Source organism: Rosa rugosa, chromosome 1 (genome assembly GCF_958449725.1).
Source record: "Rosa rugosa chromosome 1, drRosRugo1.1, whole genome shotgun sequence".
In the NCBI taxonomy this organism is placed as follows: Eukaryota; Viridiplantae; Streptophyta; class Magnoliopsida; order Rosales; family Rosaceae; genus Rosa; species Rosa rugosa.
In genome coordinates, this window is record NC_084820.1 from 17842462 (window position 1) to 17860638 (window position 18177).

General features: G+C 46.9%; 1 pseudogene; it reads right to left on the minus strand.

Moving 5' to 3' along the window:
• Positions 1–15015: 15015 nt before the first annotated feature.
• On the minus strand, positions 15016–17023 carry LOC133716821 (L-type lectin-domain containing receptor kinase IX.1-like; annotated as a pseudogene).
• Positions 17024–18177: the final 1154 nt, after the last annotated feature.

Here is an 18177-nt window from a genome sequence, read left to right on the forward strand (position 1 = left end):
GAGGTTGGTAACTTGAGTCCCATCCCTGTTCTATTGGATTTCTGTGTTTTTGTTTCTGTCAGTTTCTGGGTTTTCGATTTGGGGTGTTATCTGTTCCTCCCTGGTGTGTACTGAGGGTGTAAAGCAAGTTTTGGGGATGGGTTTTGGTGTTTGCTAGAGGGTTGGGGTTTAGGGATTTGTTAGATGGTCGAATATGGGTTGAGTATCTGGGTGTTACTTGTTCTTGTTTTGGCATTTTCTGGGTAATTGTTCTTGATGTTCTTGGATGCAACTGATGAAGGGATAGCCTAGATCTTGTGTGGACTGACTGGTTTGGGTTTTAGGGTTTTGGGATGGCTAGCGTCGTAGATATCTCGAACGGTGAGGATTCCGGGTCTGATGAGTCTCTCAACGTGGCGGATAGGGTGTTTATTGACTCGTTGCGTCCGTCTGCCCCTGTAGGAACCTCACCGTCCGAACTGCTAGACATTGTACCGCTACAGACCATACCCTGGGAAGTTTCCATGGGTCGTGCTGGTCGTCCCGAGAGTTCTAGGGCAAGAGAAAATGTCGCTGCTCGCAAGAGGCGGGAGGAGCGGCTGGCGAGCAATAGCGCCGCTAGCGGTTCAGCTGGCGGTGTGAAAGAGGCTGGCGGGGAGGAGGTTGAATCAGCCTGGGTTCTGCCCGACGGCATTGCAGTTGATGAGGCGGGAGGGCTGATGTCGGCGGCTGCCGTCAACCGCGTGAAGCGGGTCTTTCGCCTCCCTGGCGTGGTGAAGTTGCGGTCACTGAACGCCGATGACAGGGCCTCCATTCTGCCGGCGGGGCATGCCGCTGTGTACGAGGCCATCTTCCGCCAGGGTGTGACCTTCCCCTTGCTTCCCAATCTTCAAATCTTGGTATGCGAATTTGGTCTCGCCTTTGGGCAGGTCTGCTCCAACATGTGGCGGTTGCTACTGGCGTTAAACTCGTTGTGGCGTCTATCGGGGTGTGAAGGGCCGACCGTGGCGGAGGTACTTCACTTCTACGAGCTTACCTATGTGCAGCGGCAAGGTTGTAGCGGGCAGGTGAGCCTCTCCCGCCGCCAGGGGGCACCCAAGTTAATAGAGAATCTGAAAGATTCGATGTCTCAATGGCGGACAACCTATTGCGTGGCGGTCTCGGGGTGGGAGTATGACGCCGGTGCAAATGAAGGGGCGCCGACTTGTAGGATTAAGTCTGAGTTCCAGCCAATCCGAGGTTGTTGATAGTCATTGGTGGCTGAAGTTTGGCGGACACTGTCCGTATGATGTGCTTGTATACTTTGTTGTATTTTTTGTAACCCTTGCTTCATTTCTTGTGTAGCGGGTCTTCGCTACAATCTGACGCGTGAGGAGCAGTGTCGTCTGGCAAGGATAAGAGGTTGTTGGCAGAATCGTAACCTGCTCGACCTCCGCTTGCTCATCGGGCAGGAATTGTTGGTTGATTCGAAACTGACACACGCCGTTGGTAAGCAGTTCCCGCCGACCTGTTTCCTGTCGATGGCTCCTCTTTTTTTTGTTTTTGTTTTTGTTTTTTTTTTTTTTTTGACTTGTGCGATGGTCGCAGAATCACCGCCCGGAAACAAGGCCAGTCGCGAAGCGTTTGAGAAGGTCATGGATCGTGCAGAGATCAACAATTTCCTTGAGACTATGTACGCCGCTGGGCTGGAGGCCCAACAAACCAGCGTTGACCCTGGTACACTAGCGGTTAGCCCATCCGATGTGCCAGTGGTGCTGCTGATGCTGCACCACTCTCACCTTGGCGCCGATGGCTCGCCGGTGTTTCAGCCGGGCACTGGCGCTGCTGTGGGGGCAGCTGGCGGAAGCAAGGTCCCTGCTGCGCCTGCGCAGCCGAGAGAGGGTGCCCGTCAACAGACATGGGTCCCAGAGGGCGGCGGTGCCCTCACAAGAGGCGGTAACGATCGCGGGGCTGGAGCCGCAGACAAGATCGGTTCCTGTTGCCGCCGGTGCCACCCGGGTCGTGCCGCAAAGGAAACGGCGGCAAAATGATATTGATGAGGACGATGCCGCCGACGCGGAGACAATCGGGGCTCGTCAACAGAATAAAACGAAGCATGCTCCGCCCAAGACGACCGTGGCCGCCGGTGGGGAGGTGCAGACGAGCGATTTGGACTCGTTTTCCGCGTATGCTGAGTTCCTGACCGACTCTGAGCGGGAGTTTCTCTATCATCTATGCGAGCGGCTCTGGTTCGGCAGGCTAGAGGGGATTGTGCGCTCGACTGCCATTGTCCAGTCGCCATATAGTTCGGCCTTCGGGCACTTGTTTATTGGGTTGTACGAGATGTTCCTGGCGGCGTCTAGCCAGCCCCGCGCTGAGCGGCAGCTAAGGGGGGAGATGAATGATCTGCAAAAGGAGATGGGGGAGGCTAGGGATAAGCTGGCGGAGGTCAACCAGCGGTTGACCAAGGCCGAGTGTGACTCGGCGGATGCTCGCGGCAAGCTGAATGTCGCCGTTACGCGGGATGTTAAGCAGAATAATCACGTGGCTTAGCTGGAGCAAGACATGGCTCTGCTGCAGGATCATCTGGCGGCGAAGGTCAAGAAGATCGAGATCCTTCAGCGGGATTCTGTCGCCAAGTCCACGGAAGTGAAGCGGCTGGAGGCCGAGGTTGCTCAGCGGGCAATGGAGAGGAGCCGAGTGGAGGCCGCCGCCGTGGAGGCGTTCAAGAAGTCGGCGGAGTATAAGAAGGCAATGACGAAGGCTGCGAAGGCCGGGGCCGTCGCCAACCTGGACCTTCTGAAGAAGAATGGTGCCATTGACTGGGCGAAGGCGTCCCAATCCGACGGGCCGTGGGTCAGCGAGAGTCCGCAGACAAAGTTGTTCCTGCTAGAGTTGAAGGTGTCCGCTCGGGTAGCGGAGAAAGTGGCGAGCGTCCGGCGGACGATTCCCAGCGGACTCCACCTCCTACTCAATCCGAAGTCTCGCGTGCTGGTTTCATGGCGGCCCATACTCGAGCTGATGGCACCATATTGACGCCAAGCCCTACCGCCCATGGATCAGATCAGACAAGCAGTCTGGCTGGGCAACCACCGCCGTCGGTTGGGGATGATGTTGCCGTTGCTCCTGAGAGCTGAGTCCGCTAGCTATTTTTTGTAGTGTTGTTGAGGCCTTGCTTACCATTCCCCTTTTTGTTTGTGCCGTTAAGGCCTTTTGTACACTTGACAACATTTTTGGGCGGGAAGTCTCGACCCTTCATATATGCAGTTTGTTTTTTTTTTTTTTGCATTTGAATTTTCTGAGTGTTGGGTGCTTTGTGTTGTTTGCATGTTGTTATGCTGCCAGAGTTTTGACTTGTGCTTATGTTAATCAATGAAACATTAAAGGAATTAAAATTGTTCCCAAATGCACGATGTAGCGGACGCGGTCCGCCGAATGTTGTTGGCGTTGCCAGTTAATTCTTGTGCTTGGATTGGGCGACAATAGTTTGAATAATTCCTCGTTTCATTGATAGCTGACAGATCAGCGTGTTACAAAAGCGGGGTTGTACCCGTTGGGTAGCTTTCCTTAGCTAAATATTGAACAAAAATTTAGCTAAGTCAAGATGCTCTTGGATAGCGGCATGACTATTTGTAGTAGTACCGAAGGTGTTCGGTGTTCCAAGGGTGGGTCGTTGTGATGCCATCCTTGTCCATTAAGTAGATGGTGCCGGGGCTAGCGACCTCCACAATCTTGTATGGACCTTCCCAAGTTGGGCGGAGTGTCGTTGGCAGTGGAATGACTTCCTTCATTACCCAGTCCCCCAGTTGGAGGTTCCGGGCCTTGACTCTGGCATTGTAGAAACGTGATACCCGCTGTTTGTTTTGCAAATTGTGCAGATGGGCCTTGTGTCGTTTCTCCTCTAGGAGGTCCCTGTCGAGATTGACGCCTTCACCATTGGTCTCGGGGCAGTAGCCTTCGACCCTAGCTATAGGTTGAGTTACCTCAATAGGTAGGACGGCCTCAGTTCCGAACATCATACAAAATGGCGTTTCACCAGTGCCGGAAGTTAGGGTAGTCCTGCTGGCCCACAGAACTTCTGGTAGCTTCTCCGCCCATAAACCATTGGCGTCGCCGAGCTTCTTTTTTAGCAGCTTCTTGATTATCTTGTTTGCTGCTTCGACCTGGCCGTTGGTTTGGGGGTGAGCGACATATGCAAAACTCATCTTGGTGCCTAGATTAGCGGTGAAAGATATGAGTTTCTTATTGTTGAACTGTGTGTCGTTATCTGTGATGATTGTGTGGGGGACACCATAGCGGCAATAGATGTTCTTCCAGAGGAAGTGAATTACCTTGGCGGTAGTTATTGCCGTCAGTGGCTCCGCCTCTATCCACTTGCTATTGTAGTCGATGGCGATGATGATGTATTTAAACTGGCCCTTGGCGGTTTGGAATTTTCCCATCAAGTCCAGGCCCCACGTGGGGTGAATCCATGGACCAATGATGATCGACAGTGGTTCCGCTGGGGCATGTGGGAGATCAGCATATTGTTGACACTTGTGGCAAGATCTTGATACTCTCCTAGTGTCGTCGCCGAGCATAGGCCAGAAGTAGTCTTGTCGCATTGTGCGATTGGCCAAGGATCTGGCACCCGAGTGGTTTCCACATTCCCCGCCGTGTATCATTGCCAGAACAACCTTTCCCTCCTCTAAGGTTAGACACCGGAGGTTGGGGTGGGTGAACCCCTGGCGGTAAAGCTTGTCATTCTGGATGTTGTTGCGGGTTGCTCTCCGCTTGAGCTGTCATGCTTCGACTTTGTCCTCTGGCAATGTCCCATTGCGCTTGTATTCGATGATCTCGTCCATCCAACTGGGACTGACCTCAATGTTAAAGATCTTCGCCAGGATTTTGTGATGCTCGGCTTGTCAAGACATTCCACCCTTGTGTCCGCTGGACTTTGGTGTGGCTGAGCGGATGCTAGTCTTGCCAGTGAATCAGCCTTGGCGTTCCTTTCCCTGGGGATCTGCGTGATGGTATGGAATTTGAATTTTTTTAGGAGCGTCTTGACGTAACCCAAGTATGTCGCCAATTGTTGGTCCTTGGCCTGGAAACTGTCGTTGACTTGGTTGACGACTAACTGGGAGTCGCTGAATATGTTGACACTGTCAGCACCTGAGTCGATGGCAAGGAGTAGACTGGCGATGAGCGTTTCATACTCCGCCATGTTGTTTGAGGCTTTGAAGTTGAATTTTAACGCGTACTCCACGTTTAGTCCCCCTGGCCCTGTCAGGATGACTCCGGCGCCGCTGGCCTTTGCGCAAGCGGAGCCGTCCACGTGTAGGTTCCAGTCTGACTGCTGGGGGGCTGGCTCTTCAGTGGTTATTATTTCTGTGCTGGGTTCAACCTGTCGCTCGGTGAGCTCGGCGATGAAGTCTGCCACCGCCTGACCTTTCATGGCGGTCCTTGGTTTGTAGTCAATGTTGAACTCGCTGAGCTCGATGGCCCACTTGCTGAGGCGCCCTGAGTGTTCAGGGCTCTGCATTACCTGCCTCAGCGGTTGATTTTGTGGGCTTGAAAATATTGACGGAGGTGTCTAGCGGCGACGATGAGTGCTAGAGCGAGCTGTTCCAGGGGTGGATATCTTGTTTCAGCCCCGTTCATGCCTCTGCCGGCGTAGAATACGGGGAGCTCATCCTGGCCGTCTCGCCTGACAATGGCGCAGCTTACCGCTGACTGTGATACCGCTAGGTAAATGTACAATGTCTCCCCCTGCACAAGAATAGAGAGGAGTGGGACCGCTGCCAAGTACTCTTTGAGGCTCTAGAACGCTGCCTCACAATCTGGGTTCCAGTTGATGACTTTCTTGTGGGTTGTCTTCAGAACTTTGAAAAATAGGAGACATCTGTCAGTGAGTCTGGAGATAAACCGAGAAAGGGCAGTTAGTTTTCCCTAGAGGCTCTGAACGTGCTTCTTCCACTCTAGGGCCTTCATGTTGAGGATGCTTGCACCTTGTCAGGGTTGGCCTCTATGCCCCGTTCACTGACTATATAACCTAGAAATTTGCTAGCGGTGACGCCGAAGAAGCATTTTTCTGGGTTAAGGCGCATACCGTAGGCCAAGAGAATGGCGAATATGATTCTGAGGTTTGCCACGTGTCCGCTGGCCTTTATGATTTTTACCAACATATCATCCACGTAGACCTCGATGATTTTTCCCAGATGCTCAGCGAACATGGCATTCATCAACCATTGGTAAGTTGCGCCGGCGTTCTTTAAGCCGAAAGGCATGACATTGTAGCAGTATAGGCCCTTGTCGGTGGTGAAGGAGGTGCACTCCTGGTCACCGGGGTGCATCTTGATCTGATTGTAGCCGGAGAAAGCATCCATCATGTTGAGTAGCTCGTGTCCAGCGGTTGCATTGACCAGTTGGTCTATGCGAGGTAGCGGGAAGCTGTCCTTGGGGCATGCCTTGTTGAGGCCTTTGAAGTCGACGCACATCCGCCACTTTCCGCTGGGCCTTTTTACCATGACTAGGTTGGAAATCCATTGAGGGTAATTGACTTGGCGGATGAATCCAATGTGCTGGAGTTTGGCGACCTTTACTATTGCACGGTATCTCTCCTCATCAAAGGCCCTTCGCCGCTGCTTGACATGGTAAGCGGATGGCTTGATACTTAATTTGTGTGTGATGATCTCGGGGGAGATGTCTGGCATGTCAGCGTAGGACCATGCAAAGACGGTGGCTTTGTCACGTAGAAACTGGGTGAGCTCAGCCGCTACCCCTGGGTCTAGCTGAGCGCCGATGCGGACTGTCCGCTCAGGGTGCTCGTTGGAGATGCTGATAACCCTCAAAGATGTTTTTGGGTTGACAGGCTCTTTTTTTACATATTTCTTCTCGTCATCCCTGGGGTCTTCAAAGATATTTGGTGCCGCTGCATGGTCTCCTACTGTTAGGATTTCATGGCGGCGTGCTGATCGTGCCACTGTTGTGGAATAGCACTCTCGTGCCAGTTGTTGGCTTCCCTTCACACAGCCTATTCCATTCTGAGTAGGGAACTTCATGAGGAGCATGTATCCGGCGATGATGCACTTGAGCTTGTTAAGTGTCGGTCGCCCAATGATGGCGTTATAGGAACTGAAGCAGTCCACAATGATGAACTCTATATGGATTTCCTCCGTACGTGGACTGGCGCCGACAGCTAGTCACATGTAGTCGGAAGACTCGGAACCCAATGGTTGCGTGACGTCACCGGAGAAGCTAAGCAATGGCTCGTGATCCTGCAGTAGCTTTCTATTCCGCCGAAGTTTTTCGTAGCACCCGTTGAAGATGACATTTACAGCGGACCCGCTGTCGACAAGGATCCTTCCCACTGACCATTTATCCAGTATGGCGTCGATCAAGAATGGATCATCGTGGGGCAGATGTACTCCGCGTTCCTCCTCCTCTGAGAAGGTAATGGGCTCCCAACCAGACTTTGGGAGTTTAGCGGACCTCTCATAGCGGATATTGCACACTTCCTTAGGGTGGTTAGCACGTGCATAGCGCTTTTTTGCCCTGTGAGACATGTTGGTGATTGGAGCGCCACCGTCAATGGTGTTGATGCGGCCCAGGGGCTCAATGTTGGCGATCACGGGTGGTGGTTGGTGCACCTTGAATTGTTCCATCTTACCGTCTCGGTATAAGATCTCAATGGCGGTTTTGAGGGCGTTGCAATTGTTGGTATTGTGCCCGCTGTCCTCGTGGTATTTGCACCACTTGCCGGTGCTTCTGGGTTTTCCCACCCTTGGGTACTTTCTTGGAGGTGGTGGCGGGATCTGGTCCTTGCATTGGTCGTATATTTCCTCGTATGAGGCCGTGAGGACCGTAAACACTGCGTACCGCTGGGATGACTCCGTTTGTTTATTACGGTTATCCCCATGAGATGAGCAGTTGCCCTTATTGTAGTGTTGGTCATTCTGCCGCTGGCTCTGGTAGTTGCCCTGTTGCCACTCTCTCTTCTTATCAGTTGGTGGCGCAGCCGAGGTTTTGCTAGCGGTTTCGTGATGGCTGGCGGAGGGTTGAGTGGACTTTACAGGTGTTGGTGCTGGTGGGGGGATTTCTCCATATGTGATGAATTCTGCTTGTGCATGGATGACAACCTCGCTCATGACATGGTCGTAAGCGGCATTTGGATGATTGTAATTGAGGTGATAGAGAAATGGCCCCTTGGGGAGTCCTTACTTGAAAGCCGCCAGTGCCATTGTCTTGTCAAGATCGCAGCACTGGGATGTCGCCGCTCGCCACCTGGTGACAAATGCCTTCAATGTTTCCTCCGCCCCCTGCTTGAGGCTGAATAGCTAAGTTGTACTGTGGTGACCGGCCGCCAATAGGATGAACCGAGATAGGAAAGCATTTGATAGGGCATGGAATGAGTCAATGGATCCTGGCGGGCACTCGAAAAACCAACTCATCGCCTCACTATCAAGCGTTTCGCTGAACAAGTGGCATAGGGTGGCGTCATCGAACCCCTTGTTATTGGTGACTTTTTTGAAGGTGTCCATGTGGACAAAGGGGTCAGTCTTGCCGCTGTAATGTGACATCTTTGGCGTCTTTGCGTGCGCCGGGCGAATGGCATGCAGGATCCTGGCAGTGAATGGTCCTGGTCTGGACGCAAAGAGTGGATTTAGTGTTGGCGCTGGGGCGCCTGCCTCCACTCGGATTAGGGCAGTTGCATAGGCGGTGGGCCCTGCCTGGAGGTTCCGCTGGGCCAGCTCCCGCCTGGGGGCAGGTATATTACCCTCGGTTCTAGCTCTGGTTATTGAGCGGTTGGTGTGAGGTTGTGACTCCGCTTCCTGTTCCAACATTAGTCGGGGCGGAGGAGGTGGGCCCATCCCTAGTAGCTCTGGTGGGTTTAGCTGTACCTGCATCTGTATGATTGGTCCAGGTAGCAATCCGCCGGTGTTGGGTTGACTACGTCTGGCGCTCCACGATTGTTCGCTTTGCGCTGGGTTGGCGTTTGCTTCCAGCGCCCTCTTCAGCTCGTCAAATTTTGACATCAGCGTGGCCACCTGCTTTTGGGCCTTAGCCTTTTCTCTGCGCTCCTCCTCGCGCTCTCTATTTGCTTTGTGAAGGTCCGCCAGTGCCAGCTCATACATAGCAGCGAGGTCCTGCACCGGTGGGCGGCTGCCGCTCGGTTGAGCCTCTGCTGTAGTTTGGGTTGGTGGAACCTAGGCGGTAGCCGGGGGTTCCCCGCTGGGGTTGACCAGCGTGTTGAATAGTGCATAGTTAACGTTAACCGTTGGATTAACGTTGATCGTGGGGTTGGTGGGATGGGGGTTGGCGGATTGATCCGCTTGCTCCTCAGCGTTTCCCCCACTACTGTTAGTCATGGTGGGTGTTGTGGTGGGATGGCCTTTTGTTCAAGGATTCCCACAGACGGCGCCAATGTTAATGTTTAAAGTTCAACGGTAGCCAAACCTTTGTTAACGCTAGTCCGATTGGCGGACCGCTACTTGTGATGTTCTCAGAGCTTCCGCTACCTGTCAAGTAAAATACAGAGGGCGTCAGAGGGAGACCGCGTTGGGCGGTCTTCACTTCTCCGATGCCTAAGTTAGTCAATGTATTTATGTTGACAAAGTAACAGTAGGTAAGTATTCAATGCGTAATTAATGAGGAGAGAATAGAGAACCTTTTATAGGTGAAGAAGGGGCTGATCTTCTTCATCTTTTCGATGTGGGACTGATGTGCTTCAGTCCCCAGCTTCAGGAGCTTCTGATGCTGTCTTGGCGCGGCGCGTGGCGGCGCATCAACGGTGACCTGGGGGTGAGCCGGGGCTCAGGCGGTAGCCTGTCTGGCTGTGTTCCCGTAGGTCACTCCTTTGGCGGGAGATGGTACCGCTGGCGGTAGCATGAGCGTGGCCCATTATAGCTAATTTTGCTTGCAAATGCCTATATAAGTACAGAGAACAACTTTAACGAACTGTGAGGTAGTTTTGTAGACAAAGGAAGAAGGGGGGGGGGGAAGGTCCTTGACCCAAAGCATCAAAATGAGCCAAAATTGTCACTTACCCTAGCTCTCTCTCTCTCTCTCTCTCTCTCTCTCTCTCTCTCGCATACAGAACATGGGCCGGATAAAGTTTCACGGCAACCATGGCCGGCAAATTTTCCAACTGCGTCGAGTCTGACAAAAGCACAAAGGTCCAGATCGCTACCGGAATTCTCTTTCAGATTCTGAGCTTCGCCACCATGCGAAGGAGAAGCAAGAAGAAAAGGATCGTCGCAATTGCAGTATTCGTTGGCGAAGTCGAGGTCATCGTCTCAGTCAACTCCGTTTGTGATGCCCGGCCTCTGGAAGGACCTTCCGGCCAAGCTCCACCACAAGGTCTACAGATTCTCAATGTTACCAGCGTGCACCTCAATCTCTCTTCAAACGCTTTCTCTGGCGAGATTCCGAGGAGCATCGCCAACCTGACTCAGCTTCAGCTAATCAACCTTGTAGACACCAAAAAGTTAATGAAAATACATTCGTTAAATAATTCGGTCAACACTCGAAATTATGACCGAACAAATTTAGTCGGCATGTGGGTCCTACAAAATGTGCACGTGGCTTGTGAGTAAGCAAAATCATGCAGACTCAGAAAATGACACTTGGCGACACATGAAAGGTCCGACAGTAATAAATGAATTTGTTCCGACTTAATCAATTGATATTAAAGCGGATCAATCAAATTAAATCAATTGATTCCGAGTCAAATCAAGTATTAAATTTCGTCTGCTGATTAGATGTCAATTTATTTAAATTGATAATCAGGATGAAAATCAGCCATCAAATTGATTGGCAAATTCCTTAATAGTCGTGATTAAATCAGTTAATTAAGGCTGATTGATTTGATTATGTTATTAAGGAAAAACAATTAAAATCAGCCATCAAATTGATTGACTAATTCCTTAATGGTCATGATTAAATCAGTTAATTAAGGCTGATTGATTTGATTATGTTATTAAGGAAAATGCAATTAATTACGTGTCATCAAGGCATTCCAAATCGAGAGAGACGCCGACACTATAAATACCCCCTCTCAAATCAAGATGGAGGGGACGACGACAGACAGAGGAACGCAAGCAGACGGAAGAAACCTCTCCAAAGCTCAGAAGTCTCCCAAGCTCGTGAAGAACCATCAAGCTGCCAAATAGCCGGTCTCTTCACCTCGTCAACTTCAGACAAACAAGGGAAATCACCCGCAAGCTCAGAAGTTGTCAAACTCGCGGAAAATCAACAAGCACCAGGCAAATGTGCCGATTCATCCGCCATCAAAGCCATACTCGCCACATGACACTTCTCGTGGTTCAAATCCGATCAAGAGCAAGCCTCTGCATCCCTTGAGTTGCCTTCTACAAGTCGTCAACAAGTAAATCCTCTACAAGTTCTTCATCAAGCTCGTGGAGAATCAACAAGCACCAAACACACGTGCTGATTCATCCCCTACCAAAGCCGAAGAACGCCCACCACGTGACACCACTCGTGGCCTAAATCCGATCAAGATCAAGCCTTTATAGCCCTTGGTCAATCGTCTTCCTCAAATCGTCAACATAACAAGAAGTTCACACTACAACCGTTCGATTCAAGATCAAGTGCTTGCCACCCTTGGATCAAATCAACGTCAGAGATCGAATCAGAGAAGATTCTTGTGAAAAAACATCTACAGAGATTGTAACCCTCAAATTCATTAATAAAAAATTATATTATTTTGTACACGTGTCCTTCTTTCATTCGTTGCAGGATTTTCGTGTTTACAAACCTATCGTACAATCAGTTTTTCGGTCAGGTTCCGGCGAGCTTCGGCGCTGACCACAACCTCTTGGAAGGAACGCTGCCGTCGGCGATAGCCAATTGTCGACAAAGGGAATGCGCTCGGAAGATTTGTGGATGCCCAGAGCATTTTCTGGGTGCCAAAATCTTTTTATTTTTTTTTTTGGTAACTGTGGGCAAAAGTCCGAGAAGGAAAGAAAAAAAGGAAAAAAAAAACATTTTATTATCTCAAATAAATATCTATTGGGGGCAATAGATGTTTGTTAAAGGTCTATTAAGGGGGCAATAGACATCTATTGGAGGGCAATAGACGTTTTGAATTTATATAATCTCTTCATTTTTTTTCTTTAATCAAAGTTTTATTTGTCTACTTGAAGGGAACTAATTCCATTCCCGTGACCGAAAGTTCTATTGGGGGGCAATAGATTTCTATTGAGGGAAAATAGAGGTTTATTGCCCTTTTATTGGGGGGCAATAGACATCTATTAGGGGGCAATATAAGTCTATTGGAAGCAATAAACCTTTCCGGAGACCTATGAGTTCTCCGACGACCTCTTTGAGGACCTCCGGCAAGGTTTTCAGAAAAGTCCGGTGGGCGGCGGCCCGTGACCGGACTTCGGCGACCGGTGACCGAATTCTGGCGAAGTTGGCCGGAATCCGGCGAAGTCTCTTATGGTTTATCTCTCTAAGTAACGAAGGAGTGAGGGTAAAATAGTCTTAAAAAAAAAAAAAAAAAAAAAAAAAAAAAAAAAAAAACTTAATGGGGTATTAGGGAAGACTTCCTTAGAGTGTTTTGGGTAAGGGTGAATTAAATAAACTTAATGGGGTAAGTGGGAAAAATATCCCTAGAAATGGGGTAAATGGATAAAAACCCAAAAAAAAAAAAAATAACGATTCCTTTACTTAGGTTAACAGCGTTTATAAGTGTTGTTCTGTTTCATGAGACTTTTAGCTGAGGTGTTGTTTTAAAGGCCTTTGGATTTGTAATCAATGGTCCATAATTAAAATTAAGGACAGCCAAGGACAAACCTTAGCCAAGGAGAGGATCCGGATCCTTCTTAAATTATGTGCATCTATGAGCTAGGCAAATTTGGCCGAAGAAGCTAGATTGTTCATAAGAATTGATCATCTCATGCAATTCTCTTTAGATTTTGTGACCAATTTCCAACTTGATCATTCTTTCTAGCATTGCTCTGATGGAAAAGCAAGGATTTTGTTCGTCAGGGGTCATACCTGTTTGAGCCCAAAAGTATTTTTGGCAATATCCTTTAAGAGGATTGAGCATAGCGGGCCGATACATGCAGGCCTAAAAATAAGTCTACTTGGATTTGGGTTATAGCTTCGCCTATTCTGGAGTTCATAAGGAAAACGAGCGCTTATAAGATTCGAGCAGCAGAGACCGATTAGGAATTTTCAATCAATAATCCTTATATGGCAAGGAACCGTCGAAACCCTAGTTATAAATACCAGGTTTCAAGGGACAATAACTCTTCAATCAACTAATCGCACAGATTATCCAAAGTCTCTCCTGAGCAAACCTACCTTCAACCTAGTTGAACCCAGCGAAGCAAGGGTAACGCCCTCGCAACCCAGCGAAGCTAAACTCACGTTTTAGTAAACCCGTGCTTTCTCCTACTTCCCGGTGATTGCTCTGTTTAACCTACAACGTTAAGTATCGACTCGGTGACGCAAGAGATCACACCGCAAGTCCTTATCCATAAGGCAAGAAGTCCTTTTCCGAAAGGCATAGAAAAGAACCTGGTGACGAGGTTGGTGCTCTCCTCATCCACAGCGTTTGATTAAGAAGTTAGGTCAAAGGATGCCCTAGCGACTACACCGCAAGGTGTTGGCACGCTCGCGCACTCAAAAGAGACATTTTGCTATCCAGACTGGTTTTGGAGCCAAACAATACCTAGAAATTAAGTCCTACGAAATAAGGTCTGGCAGTGGGATTCAACCTGTATATCAACGTTTAGGGGAACAATAGCCTTTCACAATTTTAGATTCACGATTTTTTTTTTTTTTTGTCAAGTAGATTCACGATTTTAGAGATAAGATTTTAGTACTCTCTTAGTCTCTACTCTAATGGATTGTTCTTGGTTTGGTAGAACTGTAAAATCATTTACTTGTGTTGGAAAATTGGTATGTCTTGTAGGTTTGTATACACAGGACTGAAAATTGTATTGTGTTGTGCAGGGGACTCAAGTCGATTAGAATAGAGAAGTATGTTGCTTTCATGATCTCATGCAGGAACTCAACCAACATACACTCGGTGACTGGCTGGCTTGTGGTTTTTGAAGCATTCCAAATAAAAAAGCTGAGAATTCTCCTCTTTGGCTTTGATTTATGTGCTATAATATTACAAATAATTCACATGTATGGTTTGTTGGTGGTGTTTCACTGGTCTAACTTGATTGCTGAGGGTATCATTTCTGATTGCAGACTCTGGGGGTTGTTATTTTGGTCTTAGTCTCCCTTCTTCCCCAGATTTCTGCCTAGATTCATAGTATTAGAATTTGGAATACATGGAAGTTTGGAAACTTGCATTTCCCCTTTGCATTGATAAGCAGACGTGGGATAAATAAGAGAAAAGTTTTCGTTTAGATTCAATTAGAAGATTGATATGTATGTTTATGTTAACACACTTACCACGTGCTATAGAATATTTAACTGCATCTTAATTATTTGTATGACTGCCTTAATAGTTTAGATGATGAGAAAAGTTGACGCAAACATGAATGTATTAGAATTAAGTATAAAAGTTAAATAGGAATTACATACTTAATTTTCATTTATAACCGTTTTAGTATCAGAGTTTGGATTGCACATTAGAGATTGGTTTGGAATCATGTCTATCAATGTGTTGGCTAGAATACAGTCAATTTTTAACCTGTCATAGAGGCTAATCTATTATATTTCGGTTAAAACACAACATATATATAGTGGCACATTCTCATGCTCACCCTTTGATATTTTACCGCACACGAAATTTCATACAAAATGACAGAGATTGAAAACATGGAAAGAACATTAACCGGTCAAAAAGAAGCTACTTTGGTAACAATTATATCAAAATTGAAATTTCACTGCAACATAGGGATGGAAAATGATTTTAAACTATAAAAAAATGATTTAAAAGTTTGATATATATACCACGTACAGTAGTAGATACAAAACAAGAAGCAAAAGAGGGGGAAAAAAAGAAGGGAAAAACATACATGTAAACGCACTGTAGACTTTTTTGACCATCTAAGGTAGTAAAACAAAGGCAGGTTAATGCTTGAACATGATTTAATGACCCATAGCATTGAAAGTAGAAGTTAAGAATAACTGAGACTGAGAGGAGCCACATTGAGCTTGTTGTTGGGGTTGAGACATTGGGTAATCAGGCATGATATGTGGAAGTTTTGGCAATGGTGCTTCAAGTTGGAGAACTTTAATTACTTGTCCTGCTTTCAGCCTTTCTTTGTTTTTGGGGTGAGTGCACCATAATCCAACAATTAACAAGCATTCCATTTCATTTTGATCAAAATCCACACCCAATCTCTCATCGGCTGCATCTAGTAAGTTTCCTGCAAGGTATAAATTCCAAACCCACCTATAAAGCGGTAAGTGGAATTCTCCGTCGTGGTAAGTCCTTCTTCCACAAGCAATTTCCAAGGCCACAACTCCAAAGCTAAACATGTCTGATTCTTTGTTTGCCTTCCCTTCAATAACATATTCTGGAGCCATGTATCCAAAAGTCCCTACCACCCCGGTAGTCTGAGACCTTAACCGCGTATCCACAAGCTTAGCAATCCCAAAATCACCAAGTTTAGTGCTAAAATCGTTGTCCAACAGAACGTTAGCTGATTTGATGTCCCTATGAAGGGACACACTGCTCTGCATCCTCATGTAGATAATGAAGCGCCGAGGCCAAGCCTAGAGATATTCTATACCTAAACTCCCATTGCAAAGTTGCTTTGGGGCCAAATAGATGCGTGTCAAGGCTACTGTTAGGCATGTATGCATAAACAAGTAAGCATTCGCCTTGCTCATGATACCATCCAATAAACTGCACCAAGCTTTTATGTATTATGCGGCTTATGATCTTGACTTCGTTGATGAAGATTTTCTCATAGTGCTTGTCGGATTGTGCAAAGATTCTCTTCACAGCAACTACACATCCTAGATCTTGTATGATTCCTTTGTAAATTTGTCCTGATCCTCCTTCGCCTAGCCTTCTGTCATTTGCGAAGCCATTGGTGGCTGCAACTAGTTCTTGGTAAGTAAATTGTCTTGGCAAGGCTAGCATCTGAAGACTTGAATTTATGGGAGACAATGCAACACTGGAGGAGTCATTCGACTCATTTCCATCTCCACGAGTCCTCTTCATCCGCTTCCTTATTACCACCCACCAATATATGGCCATACCGAGCATCAAAATGAAGAAAAGAACTACTGCAACGACCCCAATCTTTAAGACTATCCTCTTCTTCTTTTTCTTTCTTACGATATCTTCAGTATCCAAATCAGAACTGAATTCCCATGAACTTATAAAGTGGTGCTCCCGGAAAAGGCCTGTAGCAGATGAAAATCCAATTGTAACCCACTCAGGAAGAGCATTTCTTAGGTCAATAAGGATGGAAAGGGAAGAGTTTGGCACATAACTATTAAGTTTAGGGTTCGGGCCTCCGTCGTAGGTCCAAAACACACTGAGGTTGTTGGTGGTAGCATTATAAGTAATTCGTGCTCGGCCCTCTTTCCCACTGTGGAGGATAGGATCCCAACTGGCATAAACAACTGAGGAGATGGTCTAGTTGTTGATCCCAATGTGTGGGCCTGGTGGATCCCATGGATTCGAGAAAGTGTCGAACTCAACCGTTACAAGTTGGTTTTGGGAGGCAAAACGAGTGGTGGAGTTATACAATCCTAGATCAAAACCAGCAGAGTTGGGTGGAATCGGAAAGTGGACCGGAGCAAGGAAGAAGACAAACCCATCAGCAAACTGGCCTAGGGTTCTGTTAACAGTGTCCACAATGAAAGAGAAGTTAGTAGTAAAGTCTGCAGCAAGTGAACCTTGCCAGAAGTAGAAAGGCTCGGCATAGGTAGCCCTGCCGACGCGGAAAACCGTGTCTGTGTTAATCTCAATCACTTCCATACCTAGTAAATAAGAAGGCGCAGCATCACCTTCGTAGAGAATATTACTTCCACCTTGATTAAACTTATTGATATTGAAGGAAAGTTGGTGGGAAAAGGGAAGGAGAAAATTGATGAAAATGAAGTGAAAGCTAAGAGTTGCCAACACTGGTAGAGACATCGCTTGCAGTGCAAACAATCAAAGTCGCCTACTTACTAACTAAGCGGCTAGTATTCGATCTGAAATTTATAGACAAACAAACCATATAGCTGTAATTTATTTTTATTTTTTCATTTTTTCATTTTTTCGAGGACGGTAGCTAGGCTGTTGCTTTTAGCAGGAGAATAATGAATGTCATATAACAAATTAACAATAATTAACAGGTCATGGATTTTACTGGTTTAATTCCATAGTAAGCTTTTAATTTTATGGTCAATGTCTTTTTAATGAACTAGAAAATTAATATTATCCTTAAACCTGAAAAACTTCTTTTGATCTTTATTGGTTTTTTCTTATTAAAAGCAAATCTCCGAAGACTTTGAGATGGGAGTAACTCACCAGGAAGTAGGGATGTTCATTTCAGGTGTATAATTACGAAAAGGAAAAGTAACAAAAGAAAAGAGCACACCTGGTGAAATTCCTTCTGAGAAAGAATGGGAAAGAGACTATATGATAAACAAAAACAAAATTGCGGGTCAAACTTATGTTTTCTTATTTAACTAACAGTGTGACACCAATAAACCATCGACATCAGTTCGTTCGAAACACATTCTTAGGAAAATCAAATTACAAATTCAAACCTTAATGCATTAAACAATGCACCAGAGGCATCCATTGTTCATTGGCACAGCGCACAGACATAGCTGTCACCTTAACCACTACAACCTTAAGAAGTTTCAACTCAAAGATAATATTAAAAATGAACCCACGTATTGATCCACTATCTATTATATTTTAGATAATTATCAGTTGTTGATGATATGCTGATATTAAGATCTGACTTGAGCACCTCCAACTTCATGATGTGCGGAGTAAAATCAGGACATAGTACGCAGTTGATGCGGGAAGCGTGAACACGATAGTAAGAGGCTCCGTCAAGCGTCGAAAGCCATATGAGATGAGCTAGAATCCACTAGCAATTACGGGCACAGCCGTAAGAAAAATAGAGAAACTTCTCTAATATTTATTTTTTTATTGATAACTTGAATGAAAATTACAATCTAAGAGATGCCTTATATAGGGCACATAGCATAAACCTAATACAACTAGAAAATATAAAGAACAATTTATTGTAGACTAAAACTAGGAAACCTAATTAAACTTGATTAAATAAA